The sequence below is a fragment of the Otolemur garnettii genome, unplaced genomic scaffold (assembly GCF_000181295.1).
Source record: "Otolemur garnettii isolate 467f Iridium unplaced genomic scaffold, OtoGar3 scaffold00115, whole genome shotgun sequence".
In the NCBI taxonomy this organism is placed as follows: domain Eukaryota; kingdom Metazoa; phylum Chordata; class Mammalia; order Primates; family Galagidae; genus Otolemur; species Otolemur garnettii.
Window position 1 is genome coordinate 3902547 of NW_003852510.1, and position 18922 is coordinate 3921468.

Consider the following 18922-nt stretch of genomic DNA (forward strand, 5'->3'; position numbering starts at 1 on the left):
CACAGCAACCTCCAACTCCTGGGCTCAAGTGAGTCTCCTGCCTCAGCCTCCCAAGTAGCTGGGACCACAAGTACCCGCCACAATGCCTGGCTATTTTTTGGTTGCAGTCGTCATTGTTGTTTGGCGGGCCCGGGTTGGATTCAAACCTGCCACCTCAGGTGTATGTGGCTGGCACCTTAGCCACTTCAGCCACAGGCGCCAAGCCTAAATAGATTTTTTTTTTTTAAGTATATGCTGCCTAGAAGAGATTCACTCTACCTTTAAAGACACAAATAGGAAAAAAAAAAAAAAAAAAAAAAACGCAAATTGGCTTAAAGTGTAAGTATGAGAAAAGGTATTCCATGCAAATGGAAACCATGGAGAGTGAGACAGCTATATGAATAAGAGAGAAAATAGACTTTCTCAAGTCAAAAACAGTCATAGGAGATAAAGAAGGCCATTATATAATTATAAAGGGATAGAATCATCAAGAGAATGTAATAATTACACCCAAATATATAAATATTATCAGAACTGAAGGGAAAAATATATAGCAATACAATAATAGTAGGGAGCATCAATACTTACCTTCAGCAATAGATAGGACATTCAGTCTGAAAATCAATAATGAAACTACAGATAATTGAACAGCACTATAGAACAAACAGACATAACAGATACATACAGAATCTTGTACACTCAAGGGCAGCAGAATCTAGACTCTTGTCAAGAGCATACCAAGCATTCTACAGAATAAATCATTATGTATAGCCCACAAAATAAGTCTTACAAATACACAATTCAAATGATATCATGTATAATTTCCAGGCACAGTGGTATGAAACTAGAAAGAAATAAGGAGAGAAATTTTAGAAAATTAACAAGTTTGTAGAAATTAAAAAGCATGCTCTTGAACAACAGTTGAAAGAAGAAATCAAAATGAAAACAAAACAATGATTTAAGCAAGGGTGTACATAATAAAGGCTATATATCAAAAGCCTAGAACTCATATCATATTCAACAGTGGAAGGCTGAAAGCATTTACTCAATAATCAGAAACAAGACAAGGAATCCCACCCTAACCATTTCTATTCAACACAGTAATAGAAATCCTTGCCATAGAAATTAAGCAAGAAAAGAAATAAAAGTATTAAACTCCCTAAAGAAGAAGTTAAATTGTCTTTGTTTGCAGATGACATGATTGCATGTACAGCAAACCCTAAAGATGCCATCAGAAAACTATGGGAACTAATCAATAAATTCAGTAAAGATGCAGGATGCAAAAAAATCACATACAAATATCAGCATTTCTATACCCTACCAACAAGCTATCTGAAAATAAAACTTTAAATAAATCATTTACAATAGCTACAAAATATAAAATACTTAGGAATAAATTTAACCAAAAAGGTTAAAGATCTGTACACTGAAAAATATGAAACAATGATGAAAAAATTGAAGACATAGAAAAATATATCCATGTTTATGAATTATAAGAATTTTGCTAAAGTGGCCACACTTAGCCAAAGCAATCAACAAACTCAGTGCAATCCCTATCAAAATATTGATGGAATTTTTCACAGAAACAGAAAAAAAATCCTAAAATTTGAAAGGAACCACAAAGACTTCAGTCAAGCAATCTTTGTCTTCCATTTCAGAGAGCCTTTCTTCTGCCTGGGCTTGAATTTCCAATCGGGATTAATATGCTAATCTCCAAACTAGTTCCCCACCTTATTGTTTATTCCATAAATATCACTAACCCATCTTCATACCACTCTCCAATCCAGTCTCACCCTACCAATTTTAATTGCCGAGTTGCAGAAAATACTGGGGGGGGGGGGGGGGGGGGGCGGGGGGACCTGCAGAAGAATATGGCAATATGAATAATCACAGTAGATCAACGCCCCTGAGGAATGACAAAAGATACATCAGAAGATGCCATTCATAGACAAATGACTGAATTGTCAGAAATAGAATTCAGAATATGGATGGCAAATAGATGAAGAGAATGGAGGAAAAGATGGAATTAGAAATCCAAAGAGTAGTTCAAAAGTTGTCTCCAGAAATTGATGAATTCAAAGACAGAATTACCAGGGATACAGACATAATGAGAAGAGATGGAGCAGAGCTCAAGGAAATGAAAAAGTCATTTGAAGAGCTTCAAAATACAGTAGAGTTCCTCAGTAATAGAAGTGAGCAAGCAGAAGAAAGGATTTTGAAGGAGCACAAAGCTGGATACATCATATTACCTAATTTGAAAATCTATTACAAAGATATAATAATAAATGCAGCATAGTATTGGCATAAAAATAAAAATGCAGGCCAATGGAACAGAATACAGGCTGGAAATAAATCTACACATTTATAGTCAACTCATTTTTGACAAAGATGCTAAGAACACACAGTGGGGGGCCACTGGTGTGCTTACAACTAATAGGCACAATGTAAGGGTATATGGTATACAAATACCACTTGGACTCTGCCAAACGAACACAAACAATGTCACCTAATCGTCTGTATCCTCATATTAAGATACAGGGAGGGAGGAGAATACACAATAGAATAAATGGTGTTGGGGAAAAAATTGGATATCCACACACAGAAGGATGAAATTGGACTCTTTATTTTACATACAAATCAAATCAAAATGGACTAAAGACCTGAATGTTAAGACCTGAAACTCTAAAAGTACTCAGGGTGGGTCTTGTGGCATACTGAGGGTAGCAGATTCAAACCTGGCCTCAGCCAAACTGCAACAAAAAAAATAGCCAGGGGTTGTGGCAGGCACCTGTAGTCCCTGCTACTCAAGAGACTGAGACAAGAGAATCATCTAAGCCCAAGAGCTGGAGGTTGCTGTGAGCTGTGACACCACAATACTCTAACAAGGGCAATAAACTAAGACTCTGTCTCAAAAAAAAAAAAAAAAAAGTACTCAAAGAATGCCTGGGAGAAAAACTTCCTGACACTAGCCCAGGGAATACATTTTTTAATATGTCCCCCAAATTAAAGGCAACAAACATAAAAATAGACAAACTGAGTTAAATGAAAAGACTTCTGCACAGCAAAAGATGTAATCACCAGAATAAGAGAAAACCTATGGAATGAAAGAAAATATTTGTAAACCATACAACATAAGCGTTTAATATGCAAAATACATAAAGAACTTAGACAAATGAAGAGCAAAAAATCAAACAGCTGCATTTTAAAATGGGCTAATGGCCTGGATAAATATTCCTCACAAAACCATAAATAAATGACCAAAACAGGCATATGAAAAAATGCTCAACATTACTACTAATAAGGGAAATACAAACACAATGAGATATCACTTCACACCTGTTAGAATGGTTATTATCAAAAAGACAGAAACTGGGTTGGGCAAGGTGGCTCACACCTGTAATCCTCGCTCTTTGGGAGGCCAAGGCTGGTGGGCTACTCGACCTTAGGAGTTTGAAACCAGTCTGAGCAGTAGCGAGACTCCATCTCTACTAGAAGTAGAAAAATTAGCTGGGTGTTGTGGTGGGCACCACAGTCCCACCTACCTGGAGGCTGAGGCAAGAGAATCACTTGAGCCCAAGAGTTTGAGATTGTTGTGAGCTCTAATGCCAACGCACTCTATCCAGGGTTACAAGAGTGAGACTCTGTCTCAAAAAAAAAAGAAAGAAAGAAAGAAAAAGAGCAAAAAAGGATGAGATGATGAGTGTAGATGAAGCTGCAAAGAAAAGAAAAAAAACACTTTTAGACTATTAAAGGAAATGTAAACAGTAAAGAAGTTCCTCAAAAAATTAAAAACCACTACCTTGTGAGCCAATAATCCCACTTCTGTGTAGACATCTAAAGTATATGAAATCAGGATGTCGATGAGATGTCTACACTCTCATATTTATCTCTGTATTATTTAAAAGAGTCAAGATATGACACCAACCTAATTATCCATTACGGAATGAATAAAGAAAATATAGTATATACTCATACATAAGGGAGCACTATTTAGCCTTTAAAAAAAAAATTGTCTTTTACAAAAACATGGACAAACCTTGAGGACATTACGTTAAGTGAAACAAGCCAAGCACAGGAAGACAAATATCTCATGATTTCACTTATATGTATAATCTAAAAACATGAAATTCACAGAAGCACAGAGTAGAGCAGTGGTTCCCAAAGGCTGGGGGGAGGGTAGGACTAACGAGATGTTGGTCATAGGATATAAAATTTCTATTAGAAAGGAAATCAAGAGATCTATTGTATATCATGGTGAATAGGTGAATACAGTTAATAATATATTTTATACTTAAAAGTTGTTACATGAGTATAGAAGATTTTTACTGTGTTTTCACAATAAACAAAATATATTAGTGCATATGGTAATTAGTTCAACTTTGCCACTTTATAATGTATGCATATCTAAACATCATGTTGTATACCATAAATATATATAATTCTTGTCAAATAAAATATTAGTTTTTTAATATGCACAAAGGTGTCTATGTTAAGGAAGGGTGTCTACTCACAAAAAAGGAAAAGTTATTGCACAAAGAAAAATAAGATCTACTATATTTTAATTCCATGTCACCTATCTCTTTCAGGCATATATAAACAATTCCCTAGGACACAAACTGATTTATTTTTGCTTGGGAAAACGTATTTGGCTAATTCTTGAAAGAGAAAGAGAATACCTTTTCATCAGTTAAGGTTTATAACTATAAATAGAGGTGATTAAACTGAGGCCCTCACTCAGTATTAATAAGAACCACAAATACAAAAATAAATTATTTACTATTTTACATAGTAAAGAATGACTTGGATTTAACTGTAGTTTAGTTATAGTATACAACATATTTTGTTCAGTAAGTTTCTTTATTCTTCAAAATATGTATTTCCTATAATATCTTTTCAAGGCAAAATATAGCCATACACTTATAAATATGCTATAAACTTAAGTAAAGAAAGAATATCAAAATAATCTTCATAAGTCACTGAATTATCCCATTGAGGTGAAAATATAAGAATTCAATTATTAAAAATACTTTGATCTAGGAAGAAAAACAGATATGTTTCAGAAATGGCAAATAAGTGTATCCGCGAAGTTCAAGTGCAATTTAAAATAGTCTATACCCTATACAAAAGTAGGAAAACATGGAACTATGACAGATAAAGTGACATATACTGTATGTAGTTCAAGGATGCACTTGATAGAATTCAATCTGTTTAATGTACTAGAAAGAGAATGTATTTGAAATTCAGTTGCCCGTTCCAACCAAAAAAATTTGTAGAATCAAAACACCTGTTTACATATTCTTTTATTAAAATTTATTTTAAAATTGAATACAAAATAAAGAAGCAATCAAATACAAAAATACAACAAGTAATAAAAATAACTGAATAAACATATATTTTCTCCCTTTCTTCTCTGGAACTAATAAGTAGTATATCATATTGATGATTCAGTAGACGGAACTGTTCCCATTAAATCAAAACAGATCTGATAATATGGTTTGAAATGCCATTAACAGGAAGCAGGCATACAGACCAAAAATACTAATGTGCTTTTTTTTTTTTTGAGACAGAATCTTATTATCACCCTCAGTAGAGTGTCATGGCATCACAGCTCAAAGCAACCTCAAATTCTTGGGCTCAAGCAATTCTCTTGCCTCAGCCTCCCAAGTAACTAGGACTACAGGCGCCTACCACAACGCCCTGGTATTTTTTTGTTGTTGTAGTTGTCACTATTGCTTTTAGCAAGCCAGGGCCGAGCTCCAACCCGCCAGCCCCAGTGCAGGTGGCTGGCACCCTAACCATTGAGCTTCGGAGCCTACTAACATGCTTTTACCAAAAATATAAAACAATACTCTAACATGTATACAAATGTGATAAATCAATCAAATCTTAAATACAGTGAATGATTATTTACAAAACATTCATTTATTTCTTTCCCATTATAGCTTCACTAGAATGCTATAAATTTTCTTTTGAAAATATTAATGATCTACTAATACCTCCAATGAAGTCAACTGATACTCTTCTAATTGAAGTGTAAAGTAACAGAACTTCCCATTTCTTTTAATAATGCTTTTTTAAAACAGAAAAGTATTAGAGAATGTTTTCAAAATACTAAAAATAGGCTGCCATCATTCAGTTTTGAATGTGCAGTTATAAATATTTCCTTCTTAACCATCACTTGCTGCACTATTCATGTACTGACTGGCATAGTTAACCTAACTTTCTGAGTTAGCTACCCTAATTAAGCTCCATAATGGCAGGGAATATATCATATCCTTTATGATAGATCTCACAGCACATATAATAGCCTCAAAAAAAAAAAAAACCTACTTTTTAAAGGCACAAAATAAATTTATCACTAAACATAATATTCAATGACAAAATATATTCTATAATAATTTACTGAGTGATGCATACATCAGTAAACAAAAGCAACAAATGTAATACCAGTAAAACCTATAACCAGACTACTAAGTTAAACTGCAGATTTTGGTAAAAGTTAAAATATTTATTTGACCTGAAGAGAAACAAGAATGACCTGCAGATTGTATATGTCAGTTCCAGAGGTATGAGATTATTCCTAAAGAAAATAATTCACTAACTTAAACCAGATTATATTAAATGCCATGAGAGATCTCAGTGGCTATCTTCATTTATTCATCATTCAAAGGATTTACTAAGAAGTACAATATACTTTAGGCCTTTAAGCATCTCAGATCCAAATAAATCCCTAAGTATTTTAAAGGGCATCAAGGCAATCCTAGAACTATCAGTTCTGTATCCTAACCCCTCTCTCATTTCTTTGCTTTATATCTGGACAGAATAATCAGACCACTGGAAAATTTCCGATGAAAACAATTCAGTATTTAAAAACTTATATACTTATCTTTTAGGGCTTAGCATTAGTCACCCTTCCGAACCAAGTACTGACACAGAGACACTACTACCAAAGTTACTCCACCAATCATTCCAAGTCCCACAGATTGCTAAACAGACCAAGATAGATACCATGTTGCTCTGAAATCTCAGCTATCTCTAACCTGTATGCTCAAGATTCCAGGAACAGATTTTCCTTTGGTACCTGCTTCTCTATTTCAAACCAGTACTCTGTCTGAGAACCAGAACCCATGCCCTAGAAATCTGGTTAAGTGGCAGAATTCTGCTACAAGATAATAAATAGTTCTCTTCATGATGATCACCTATATCAAATTTCCTGATATGCTCTGTCTACCGGACTAGTACTAGCTCCACTTGAAAACTTAGTGCCAATAACACTGGTTTAAGGACAACCTAACCTGTCACATCTTTTATTCTCTTAACCTATTCAGTTTCATTTCCAAAGTCAGCATCAATATCCAAATACGACATATTTCAAAGATTCAAAGGGTTCCAAAGAAGCTATGTCTCTCTTAAAATCTCCTCAGTAATTGTCAACAGCCCTGTTGTGGCCATGAGAAAATGTATCATTTACCCCAAACTGTGACATCCCCTGTTCTATTCCACAAAATATTTAGGAGTGTATGAACACTCTTAAGCCTCTAAAATGCAAAACGGCTTCAGTTCAAAAAACAAAACAGACAAAAATTAAGTGATTACCTCCCAATGCTAGGCCTAATTAAAGAAATGAAGAAGATAAAATTCTTTCCTTTAAGAAGCTCAGTCTATAGAGAGGTTAAAAGACTTAAAATTAATATGACATGGAAAGCATACAACTCAAAGTAGGAAAAACATAGACAAAAAATATTTATAGACTCCTTGTACAGGAGAGAAACAGTCAAAAAGCTAGCAATCTTCACAAGTCAGCTGCAGAATTTTTTAAAATATCCTGGAGCCCAGATTTTATGTCTCTCATATGATTATTTAATTAAATGAAAACATCACCTGAGTGAGGACTATTATAAATACTTAAAGGAATTACGATGAAATAGTGGAAGTAATGTATAAATACTCAAATATCAAAGATGCTTTATTTAAGGCAAGAAGATAAATTAACTACATTCTTAGTAATGTTAAAGTTAATGGTAGGGGAATAAAAGGAGTCTTTTTGAAAAATAACATGAAATGATACGAGTTCAGTAGGTACTAAAATATTACTGTACCTAATGAAGACAAGAAGCACTTGAAGAATCTTTAGAATTGATAAACTGATAGTATAAAAAAGATACAGAGGATCCTAAAATGAATAGATAAGAAAATAAAACAATGAATTTTCTTTATGCTTTTGTTTTGCTACTGCTCTTATATTGCCTCTTTTGTTTTTGAAAGTTTTGACAGAATTTTTCAAATACAAAACTCTTTTAGTTTCATGTCCTCAGTTTATACTTTATTTTAAATATCTGATTATTTACGTTAACACTCAAAATTTTAAATATAAAAAGTTAATATGTGTTAGTTTACACATACATTACATATCATTTGCTACTGGTTTCTTAATATTTCAAAGTTGGAAGAATAACTTTAAGATAGTAATAATCACTAATATTATGCAATATCATCCTTTTACATTAATTTAGTTCTAAGAATCATGTAAAGTCAACAAGTTTGTAATCAAATTATATATAAGTAAACCAAGGCTCAAAATGGTTACTCATCTATGTAATAGAAGAGTTGCAGTGGATGACCACTAAAGTCCTTATAAGGCCCTAATATTTTATGACTACACTGTTTCAAGACTTGATTAGTCTTTGCCTGTCCATACTAAAATAGTGTATCAGAGTTGAATATATAGTATCTTTCTTACAATGGAAATGAATATTCATTTTGTGGTATTTAATTAAATAAATTTACTTCTGGAACAAGAAGGCGAACATCAATCAACAGATCAGAAACTAGCACAAACATTGCCTCTCGAATCTTCTATTAGAAAAACAGTTAAAAAAATCAAAAAACACTGATTCTTTTTTCCTATAACTATATACTTCAAAGAATCAAAGACTAATTCTTTACAATCAAACACAAATGAATCATAGGTAACAATATGGCATTGATGCAGCAGTAAACCAAAAACAGTTTTTACCTTATGCACTGAAAGAAAAGATACCCTTAACCTGTAAGTCATAAGATTATCTAGCAACTCATTTTAGTGTTCTTTCCTTTCAGACTATGTATGATTTACGAATGATCATGAAAATAAACCTTTTATTGGCTTTGAAGCTACAAAAATTTTAACTAAGATATTTTAAAGAATATAAATTTACATTTTGATAGAACAGATTGAGCATCCCAAATCCAAAAATCTAAAATCAGCAATACTCCAAAATCCAAAAGTTTTTGAATACTAATAGTATCACTGACATGACACGCAAAGGAAATGTTCATAGTATTCTGGATTAAGCATGCTCAACTGCAAAATATAATGCAAATATTACAAAATCTGAAAAGGGTCCCAAGCATTTCAGATAAGCAATATTAAACACGTCCCATACTATTTACACATTTTTTCACATAAACTATTAGATTAATCTTCAAAATAACCTTTCTGGTGGGTCTGTCATCTTAATTTTGCTGGTAGGGAAACTAAAGCTAAAAAAAAAGTAACATGATATGTCCAAATGCGTTTGAATCCTAAAGGTAAAACCAAGTGAACAGTACCAATGTCTTTTCCATTATATCACCGCAACTACCAATTAGGTAAAGATAAGACATTAGCATAAGAAATAACCGACCTCCAAGGCATTTAAGAGTCCTTGTAACATGCTGTAAATATGATTTGTCCTTCTTGTGCAAACAAATAGCACTAAAAAAAATCATAACACTTATTCCTAGGTCAGGTACAAAGTCACTATACCTTTTCCTATAGATTACATATTTGCCCTGAGAGCAAATGAGTAACTCCTACAAATTCTGTTTAAAGATCCCTCATTGCCCTTTTTTAAAAATTTCATGTTATGGGGGTATAAACAACATAGTTACAGTTTTTCAATTTGTTACGTACAGTCCATTTTGTCATTGTATCCCAGACCTTGAAGCTATGCCATACACCCCTATCTTATGCCCTTTAAGTGGGAGCACATCAATCACCCCTTCCACTCTCCCTCCCTCCCTTGTTCTCCTCCCCCCAACTTGAATAGAATTAAGTTTTTCTTCTATGTGGGTATGTCTCAGACTATCTACTGGCTAAAATTAAGTACACTGAATACATGCTATTCCATTCCTGCCATACTTCTTTCAACTCCATTCTTAACTCTATCTGAATAGTACTCCATGATATACATACACCACAGCACACCAATCCATTCCTGAGTTGATGGGTACTTAGGTTATAATGCAAATACTGTTATGATAAAATTTTTTTCTTCTGGGTTGATGCCTAGCAGTGGGATTGCAGGGTCAAATGGGAGGTTTAATTTGAGTTCTGTGAGGATTCTTCATACGTCTTTCCAAAGAGGCTGTGTTAGTGTGCAGTCCCACCAAAAGTGTAAAAGTGTCTCTCTTTCTCCATACCAGCACCAGCATCTGCAACTCGGGGATTTTGTGATTTGGGCTATTGCTATTCTCAGCAGGGTTAAGTGATATCTCAGGGTGGTTTTCATTCTCATTTCTCTGATGATTAGGGATGATGAGCATTTTTTTCATATGTCTGCTAGCCATTCTTCTGTCTTCCTCAGATAAAGTCATGTTCATGTCCAGTGACAGATGGGACTATGTGCTCTTTTTTGTTGATTAATTTGAGTTCTCTATACATCCTAGCTATCAAATCTTTGCCAAATTTGTAACATGCAAATATCTTTTCCTATTCTGAGGGTGGTCTATTTGCTTTAAATGTTGTGTTCTTGGCTATATAAAAGCTTTTCAGTTTAAGTACCATTTGTTTATTTTTGTTGCTGTTGCAACTGACATGGCAGACTTCATCATAAAATCTTTCACCAATCCAACATCCTGAAGAGGTTTTTCCCATGCTTTCTTCTAAGATTTTAATCATTTCATGTCTTCGATTTAAATATTTTATCTATCTTAATCAATTTTTGTAAGTGGTAAAAGGTGTTGGTCTAATTTCAGTCTTCTACATGTGGTTATTGTGTTCTCCCAGCACCATTTATTGACTAGGGATTATTTTACCTAGTATATACTTTTGACTTATCAAAGATCAGATGGCTATAGGAGACTAGTTTCATCTCGTGGCTTCTATTTGGTTCTGTATGTCTATGTTTCTATTTTCGTGCCAATACAATGCTGTCTGGATCACTATGGACTGGGAATATAACCTAATGTCTAATACAGTGATGCCTCCGCATTGTTTTTATTATGAACAATTGCCTTAGCTATATGGGGATTTTTCTGGTTCCAAACAAAACAAAGAACTATTTCTTCCACTTCTTCAAAGTATAATGCTGTTATTTTAATGAGCACTGCATTCAATCTGTAGATTGCTATGAGTAGTACAGACATTTTAACAATGTTTATTCTTCCTAGCCAAGAGCATTGCATGTTCTTCCATTTGTTCTTTTCATTTGTTCCAATGCATCTTCTGCTATTTCTGTTCTCAGGGTTTCACAATTCTGTTTGTTGAGGTCCTTCACCTCTTTTGGTAGGTACTTCATTTTCTTTGAAGCTATTGTGAAGGGAATTATATCTTTGATTAACTTCTCAACTTGGCTATTATTGACATATACAAAGACTTGATGTTATACCCTGAGACATTACTGAATTTCTTGATCACATGCAGGAGTTTTGTGGTTGAGTCTCTGGGGAATTCTAAGTATAAGATCATATCAACAGTAAAGAGCAAGAGTCTGACCTCCTCTGCCCCAATCTGGATGCCATTTATACCCATCTCTTGCCTGATTACATTAGTTAGAACTTCCAACACTAGGGCGAATAGTAGTAGTGATGGAGGACATCCTTGTCCAGTTCCTGTACTAAGCAGAAAACCATTCAGTTTGATATTAGGTGTGGGTTTGTGGTAGGTGGCTTTAATTAGTTTAAGAAATGTGCCATGTATGCCTATTTTCTTAAGTGTTCTTTTTGGGAAACATGCGGAATTTTATAAAATGATTTTTCTATATCTATTGAAAGAACCTTATAGTTTTTGTTTTTGCTTCTATTAATATGGTGAATTACATTTATGGATTTGCATATGTTAAATCAGCCTTGCATCCCTGGGTTGAAGCCTACTTAATTGTGATGTATAATTTTCTTAATGTGTAGTTGTAATCTACTGGCTAAGAATATATTGAGTTTTGTGGGGATTTTTGCAGTTTTTGGCCAGGGCCGAGTTTGAACCCATCACTTCTGGTATATGTGGCGGGGACGTCCTACTCCTTTGAGCCACAGGCACCTCCTGAATTTATTGAGTATTTTTGCATCAATATTTACTAGTGAAATTGGTTGGTAGTTCTCCTTTTAAGTTGGGTCTTTTCTTGATTTTTGTATCAAGGTGATGTTTGCTTCATAGAATATGTTAGGAAAGATTCTTTCCTTCTCAATGTTTTGAAATAGATTCTGCAGCATAGGTACAAGCTCTTCTCTAAGGTTTGATAGAATTCTTGAGTGATCCATCTGGTCCAGGGAGTTTTTTGTTGGAAGAATTTTTATTGTTTCTTCCATTTCAGTGCTTGATGTTGGTCTGATCAAGAGAGATGTTTCTTCCTGGCTATGTCTATGGAGATGGTATGAATTCCAGCCACTGGTTCAGTTCCTACACATTGTCAAATTTCTAGGCATATAGTTTCTTACAGTAGTCAGAGATAATCTCTTATATCTCTGTGGTATCTGTTATTTCTCCTTCCTCATTTCTGATTGAGATTATTAGAGACTTTACTTTCCCATTTCTAGCTCATCTGGCCAAAGGTTTATCAATTTTATTTATCTTTTTAAAGAACCAACTTTTTGTTTCATGAACTTTTCTGAATGCCTCTTTTGTTTTCAATTTCATTTATTTCTTATTTAATTTTGATTACTTCTTTTCTTGTGCTGAATTTGGGACTGCATTAGTTTCCCCTTTCCATTTCCTTAAGATGATTCATTAGGTTAATGATGTGCTCTTTTCTGTTTTTTTGGATGTAGGCATCTAATGCAATAAATTTCCCTCTTAGGAATGCTTTTGCAATATCACACAAGTTTTGGAAACTTGTAGCTACATTGTTAATTTCCCACAAGTTTTGGAAACTTATAGTTACATTGTTATGTTTTCCTTTTTTTTTTTTAGTAAGAGTCTTACTATGTCGCCTTCAGTAGACAGCCATGGCATCACCCCTCACAGCAACCTCCAACTTTTGGGCTTAAGTGATTCTCTTGCCTCAGCCTCCCAAGTAGCTGAGACTACAAGTGTCCACCACGATGCCCGACTATTTTTTGGTTGTTGTTGTCATTGTTGTCTGGCAGGCCCAGGCTGGGTTCTAACCTGCCAGCTCTGGAGTATGTGGCTGGCACCCTAGCCACCGAGAGCATAAACATTGTTATATTTGAGGAATTTAATACTTTCCTCCTTTAATTTCCATGCTCTTGAGTAGTGATCAAAATTTGTGTTGGAGTTGAGTTCCACCTGTATTCCTTGTGGTCTGAGAAGATGATACAAAGTATAATTTCCATCTTTTAATTTTGAGAAGGTTTGATTTCTGACATAGGATATGATCTATTTTGGAGTATGTTTCATGGGCTAACATGTTTCTTTAGCTTTGAGATGATATGTTCTGTGTATGTCTATTAAGCCTATTTGTACTAGGGTTGCATTTAAGTCCCTTGTATCTTTGTTTAGTTTCTGTTGAGACAATCCTGTCCAGTTCATCCAGAGGGGTGTTAAAGTCCTCAGCTATTATGGTATGGTGTTATAGGATATCATTACTCAGACCAATCAATGTCTGTTTCTTAAATCTGGAAGCATTTAAGTTGGATGCATAAATATTTAAAATTGAAATGTCCTCTGACATATTGTTCCCTTGACAAGTATGAAGTGACCATCTTTGTCTTTTATAACTTTAGTTGCTCGCTTTTTTTTGAGACAGTCTCACTTTGTTGCCCCTGGTAGAGTGCTATGGCATCACAGCTCACAGCAACAACAAACTCTTGAGCTTAAGTGATTCTCCTGTCTCAGCCTCCCAACTACCTGGGAGTTGTTGTGCTGCCACAACACCCAGCTATTTTTTGAGAAAAGGTCTCACTCTGATTCAGGCTGATCTCGAACCTATGAGCTCAGGCAATCCACCCACCTTGGCCTCTGAGAATGCTAGGTTATAGGCATGAGCCACCACACCCAGCCTTAAATTCACTTGTATCTGAAAATAAGATTGTGACCCCTGCTATCTTTTGGTTTCCATTTGCCTGAAATACTGTTTTCCAACTCTTCACCCCAAGTCTTGTTTTTTTTTAAGGTTAGGTATGTTTCCTGGAGACAGCATATGGATGGCTTGTGCTTTTATTATCCAAATGACCACCCATGCCTCTTCAGTAGAGAATAGGCACTAATAAGCCATTAATATTTATTGAGAGAACTGTTATTCATGTTATTTTGTGAAGTTCCATTGTTTACTTTTATTCTTTGAACCATTGTGGAAGCTAGGATTTGTCCTTTGGTTTATGGTGTTCACTTTACTGATGGTCCATTGTGATGTTCAGTGTGAAGAATCTAAGTATGTCCTGTAGAACTGGTTAATTTATGTTTCATATCAATCCAAGATTTGATTTCTCCATCAATGTCGATGCTTAGTTTAATAGGAAACAGAATTCTAGGCACAAAACTGTTTTGTTTAATAAGGTTAAAGGTAACTGACCATTTTCTTCTGGCTTGGAAAGTTTCAGCTGAGAAGTCTGCTGTCACCCTGATGGATCTGCCCCTGTACATCAAATGGTACTTAAGCCTGCCTGCTTGCAGAAATCCATCTTGACTTTGGATAGGTTTGTTACAATTTGTCTTGAAGATGCTCTATTTGTGCTGAGAGGACCCAGAGTTCGATATCACACCAAAAGGAGTGTTTTAGAATCCTTAGTGATACTTGGGAAGTTTTCATTTAAGATATCTTCCAGTAAGGCTTCCATTCCTGTGGGATATTCTTCTTTCCCTTCAGGAATACCGATCATTAGTGTGTTAGGATGCATTGTGAAGTACCATAATTCTCTGAGCAAATGTTCTGTTTTTTCTTTCTTCTTTTCTGCCTCTTTTAACTGCCTGGCTTAGCTCTTTTAACTCTGAGATTCTTTTTTCTCCATGGTCTAATGTGTTATTGATACTTTCTAATGTATATTTAAATTCCCTGACTCCTTTAAGTCCTTAAGCTCTACCAAATTCTTTCTATATTCTTCATACCTTTCATCAATTTTCTGGTTCTGTTTTTCTACTTTCTCATCAATTCCCTTTATGTTTCTGCCACCCATATTTGAAATTCCCTTTCTGTCCTTTCTGTTAGTTCTGTATAGGTGGAATCCTCTGCAGTAGTTACCATGATCCCCTGGGGGGAGCCGCTCTGTTCTGTTTTTTCATGCTGCCAGAATTTTTCTGTTTTTCTTCCTCGTGTGTTTTCTTCTTGTTCACTTCCTTTCCCTGCTTCTTCCATCTTACTACCTCCTTTGCTTTATATTATCTTGTCTCAGAGCTTAGGTGTTAAAGTGGTCTTTTGGTATAAAGCCAAAAGGAAGGTAAGGATAAAGAGTGACAAGGAAAAAAAGATAAAGAAGAAATGAAAAAGAAGGGAGAAGGGAAGAATTTAAGGAAAGGGGAGAAAAAGGACAGTAAGAGAGAAACAGTGACAGAAGAAACAGGGATGTTTGGCAGGGTGCTTTAACCATATCCACAGCTCTAAGACTTTGGGGGACTGGGTTGGGTGGGTCCCTCGAAGTCAGGAGCTCTTTACCAGCCTGGGAAAAAACAAAACCCTACCTCTGCCAAATATAGAAAGAAAGCAGTATGTCACAGTGGAGACCTACTAAATACCTTCTTTCCAAGCCCAAACCTAGAAGGACATCCAAGTCTGAGAGTTCATGGCCTCCTTGAGCCAGACCAATCTTGTGGACCCACCTTCAGATCTCAGAGCAGAGGGGGAAAATATGAAAAAAGAAAATAATAATAGATAAGAATTAAAAATATAATTATATAAGAAGAAGAAAAAAGGGATGTCTTAGCTGTTGTGTGATAAAGTTATGTGGGAAAGATGAGAACAATAGAAAATCTCTACCAAAAGAGAGAAAAACTAGAGAAATAAAATTAAAAAAAGAATAAAGGGAGCTAAAAAAAATCACACCAAAAATGGAGGACACCCTTGCATTTAAAAGTAAAGATGAAAAAATAAAAATACAACCAAACAAAATCGCTAAACAAATGACAACAAAAGAGAAAAAAAGGAAAAAACTGAGGGAAAAAAATTGAAAAAAAGAAGCAAAAACTGTAAAACTCTGTGTATGTGTGGGTGTGTGTGGGTGGGGGTGTGTGTGTGTGTGTAGCAGTATATTGCCTGGATACTAGGTGGCACTGTGGTATTAGGAGATGGAGAACACATGCTGGATCTACTGTATCTGATGGGGAATGGAAACCACTCTCCAGTTGGAAAGGAGACTGAATCTTGTCTTCCTGAATTCTTTGCCCTCAATCTGGGACTATTCACATTGTCAGCATTCAGTCCTCATGGAACTGGGGTCCCAATGCTCTCACTAGACTTCCCAGGAGGCCCATTAAATAGTGTTCCCTGACAACAAAGTAACCATCTAGTGGGTTCGGGAACCAGTAAGCTCACTCCAAGGATGGCTGCTGGAGCTCAGCAGGCATGCCAGAGCCAGCCATGCACTAGGATCCTACGATTATTCCTTCCATGCCAGTGGTCTTCCAGGAATGGTGGTGTCCTGTCAGCCACAAAGCTGATGGGGGAACAACCCTGTCCCATGTTCAACCCTGGCTGCTGGATGCTGTTTGACTCTACTTGCTGCTCCAGTGAGCAGCCCAGTCCAAAATCAAAATACTGCAGGACAACCTTTTCCACCCCCAGACCTCCGTGGGAGAGCCAGCCAGGCAGCCAGTCTCTGCCCATACCAAGCACCTGCCTTCCACATCAGTTTTCCTTAGCTCCACACCTCCTTATTGGCTCCTGAAGTCTTCTGCTTCTTCACTGTGCCCCCAGAGTAATGGTTCTCTGCAGATTCCCCAGTCAGAGGTGGCTGAAGTCCACTTTCCATTGAGACACCACCAAGGAGATAATCGCTAATCTACCATCTTGCTCCATTCTCCTCATTACCCTTTTTGATGTTTGATATATTTGTCCCCATAAATAAATTAGGAACAAAATTGCCCTCCAGTTTCCCAAACAAGGCAAAAAGAATTTGTCACTGAATGCCACAATTTCTATCATGGAATAGTCGTTTGCTAGTGCAGACGGGAGGCAAAATGCCCCCATTAATAAACCTACAATTATTCAGCTAACAGAGCTGGTTCTGAGTCCAAGAATCTTTTGGACAATTGAAGATTCCCACCTTCAAATATTGCTTACATTGCACTTGATTAAGAAATAAAGAAGAAAGCATTTTGGTAATTTTTGTTTCCTGCTGTGCTAAAATTTTCAAAATGATCAAAGTATGCCCAGTCCAGAGAAAGTAACTTTTAAAATCTCCAAAATCAGCAGTACCTATAACAAAATTTAAGTTTCACATTAATCTATAGAATAAAAGAGTTAAAAGGTAAAAATATAGGTCAAAAAACATAATCCAAATATAACTTGAATTAAAATTTTTAAATTAACTAATATACAACATTCTGAACAACTGCCCTAGAGATTTAGAATCTGAAATTCTGATAAACTATGAATAAAGAAAATTGATATTTTCTTTTTATATGGAATAAATAAATTAGAGAAAAGAAATAAAGAAATTTATAAGTGTGAACTTTTGTCCTTATTCATCATAAACTTCTCACTTTTTTCTAGCTCTCTTATTGACACAATATTTAACTGTTCTCCAAAGTCACCTATGGAACTAACCTCATCTTCATCTCTTTTTTAACCTCTGTCAAACATGTCAGAATTTAGCAATTATTCTGTACTCAACTTTTTAATCAATTTAAATCATCATCCTTCTATAGACTAGTTGCGAATGACTTCTCAGGTTTCTTAGGATTGGGTTTCTAATGATTTCAAAACATACTATAAGAATTTATACTCAAAATATACTTTTTATACCATTGCTATTTTGTTTGTTTGCTTAACAAACTTACTTCTGCTTTTCCAATAAACTATAACCCCAATATAGTCTCTCTTTCTTACTTTTCTCTATCAAATACGACCATTCCTCTCACTTTTACTTTCTTGGCTTCCATCCCTTTCTGGGCCATGTTTTAAGTTGTGATTCTAATTGTTTTTCTCTCTATAAACTCCTCATGATAGACATTTGCTACCATAAATTAACTTAACTTCCTAAGTACAATTAAGTACCATGGTATTAAGTACCATAAAAGTGAAAAACTTAAGTAAAAATTTTAAGATAAAGATGGTTTATTGAAGAGTTTATAAATAAGTAATGGAAATTTAATGCAGAAATTAAAATGCTATATGTAAACTTTCCTGATTATACAACTTTTTCCTGATTGGCATTCTTTATAATGTAAGAACATATTTTAAGCTTTTTCTTAATAATTAATTCAAAAATTGCTTATTAAATATCTATTGTATGTCAGGTACTGTGCTAACCACTTAGGATATATGCCAAGTGAGAAAACTGCCTGCTAGTTTCAGGTTAGCTACTACCAATGAACCAATCTACTTAAAGTTAGAAGTTCAACTGTTGGAAAAAATATATACCCTAACATATATGAAGGGTATATTCATAGGACTTTATTACAGGAATGAAATAATTTACCACTTAAGTACTATTTTCTTGTCCTTTATTTTAAAAAAAGTTTGGAGATAATCTTTATTATCATTTAGCACTATAAAAATACCAAGTTTTGGCTCGGCGCCTATAGCTCAACCGGCTAAGGCGCCAGCCACGTACACCTAAGGTGGCGGGTTCGAATCCCCAGCCCGGACCCGCC

General features: G+C 35.1%; 1 protein-coding gene and 1 pseudogene across 5 annotated transcripts in view; one reads left to right on the top strand and one right to left on the bottom strand.

Moving 5' to 3' along the window:
* The window catches only part of GPHN (gephyrin), a 642655-nt gene that overhangs the window by 569358 nt on the left and 54375 nt on the right, over positions 1 to 18922 (bottom strand). The window lies entirely within an intron of this gene.
* The window catches only part of LOC105887753, a 21039-nt pseudogene continuing 4104 nt past the window's right edge, over positions 1988 to 18922 (top strand). Inside the window, exon 1 of the transcript XR_002775135.1 lies at positions 1988 to 2149. The product of XR_002775135.1 is annotated as a ubiquitin-conjugating enzyme E2 G1 pseudogene (transcript). The remainder of the gene's footprint in view (positions 2150 to 18922) is intronic.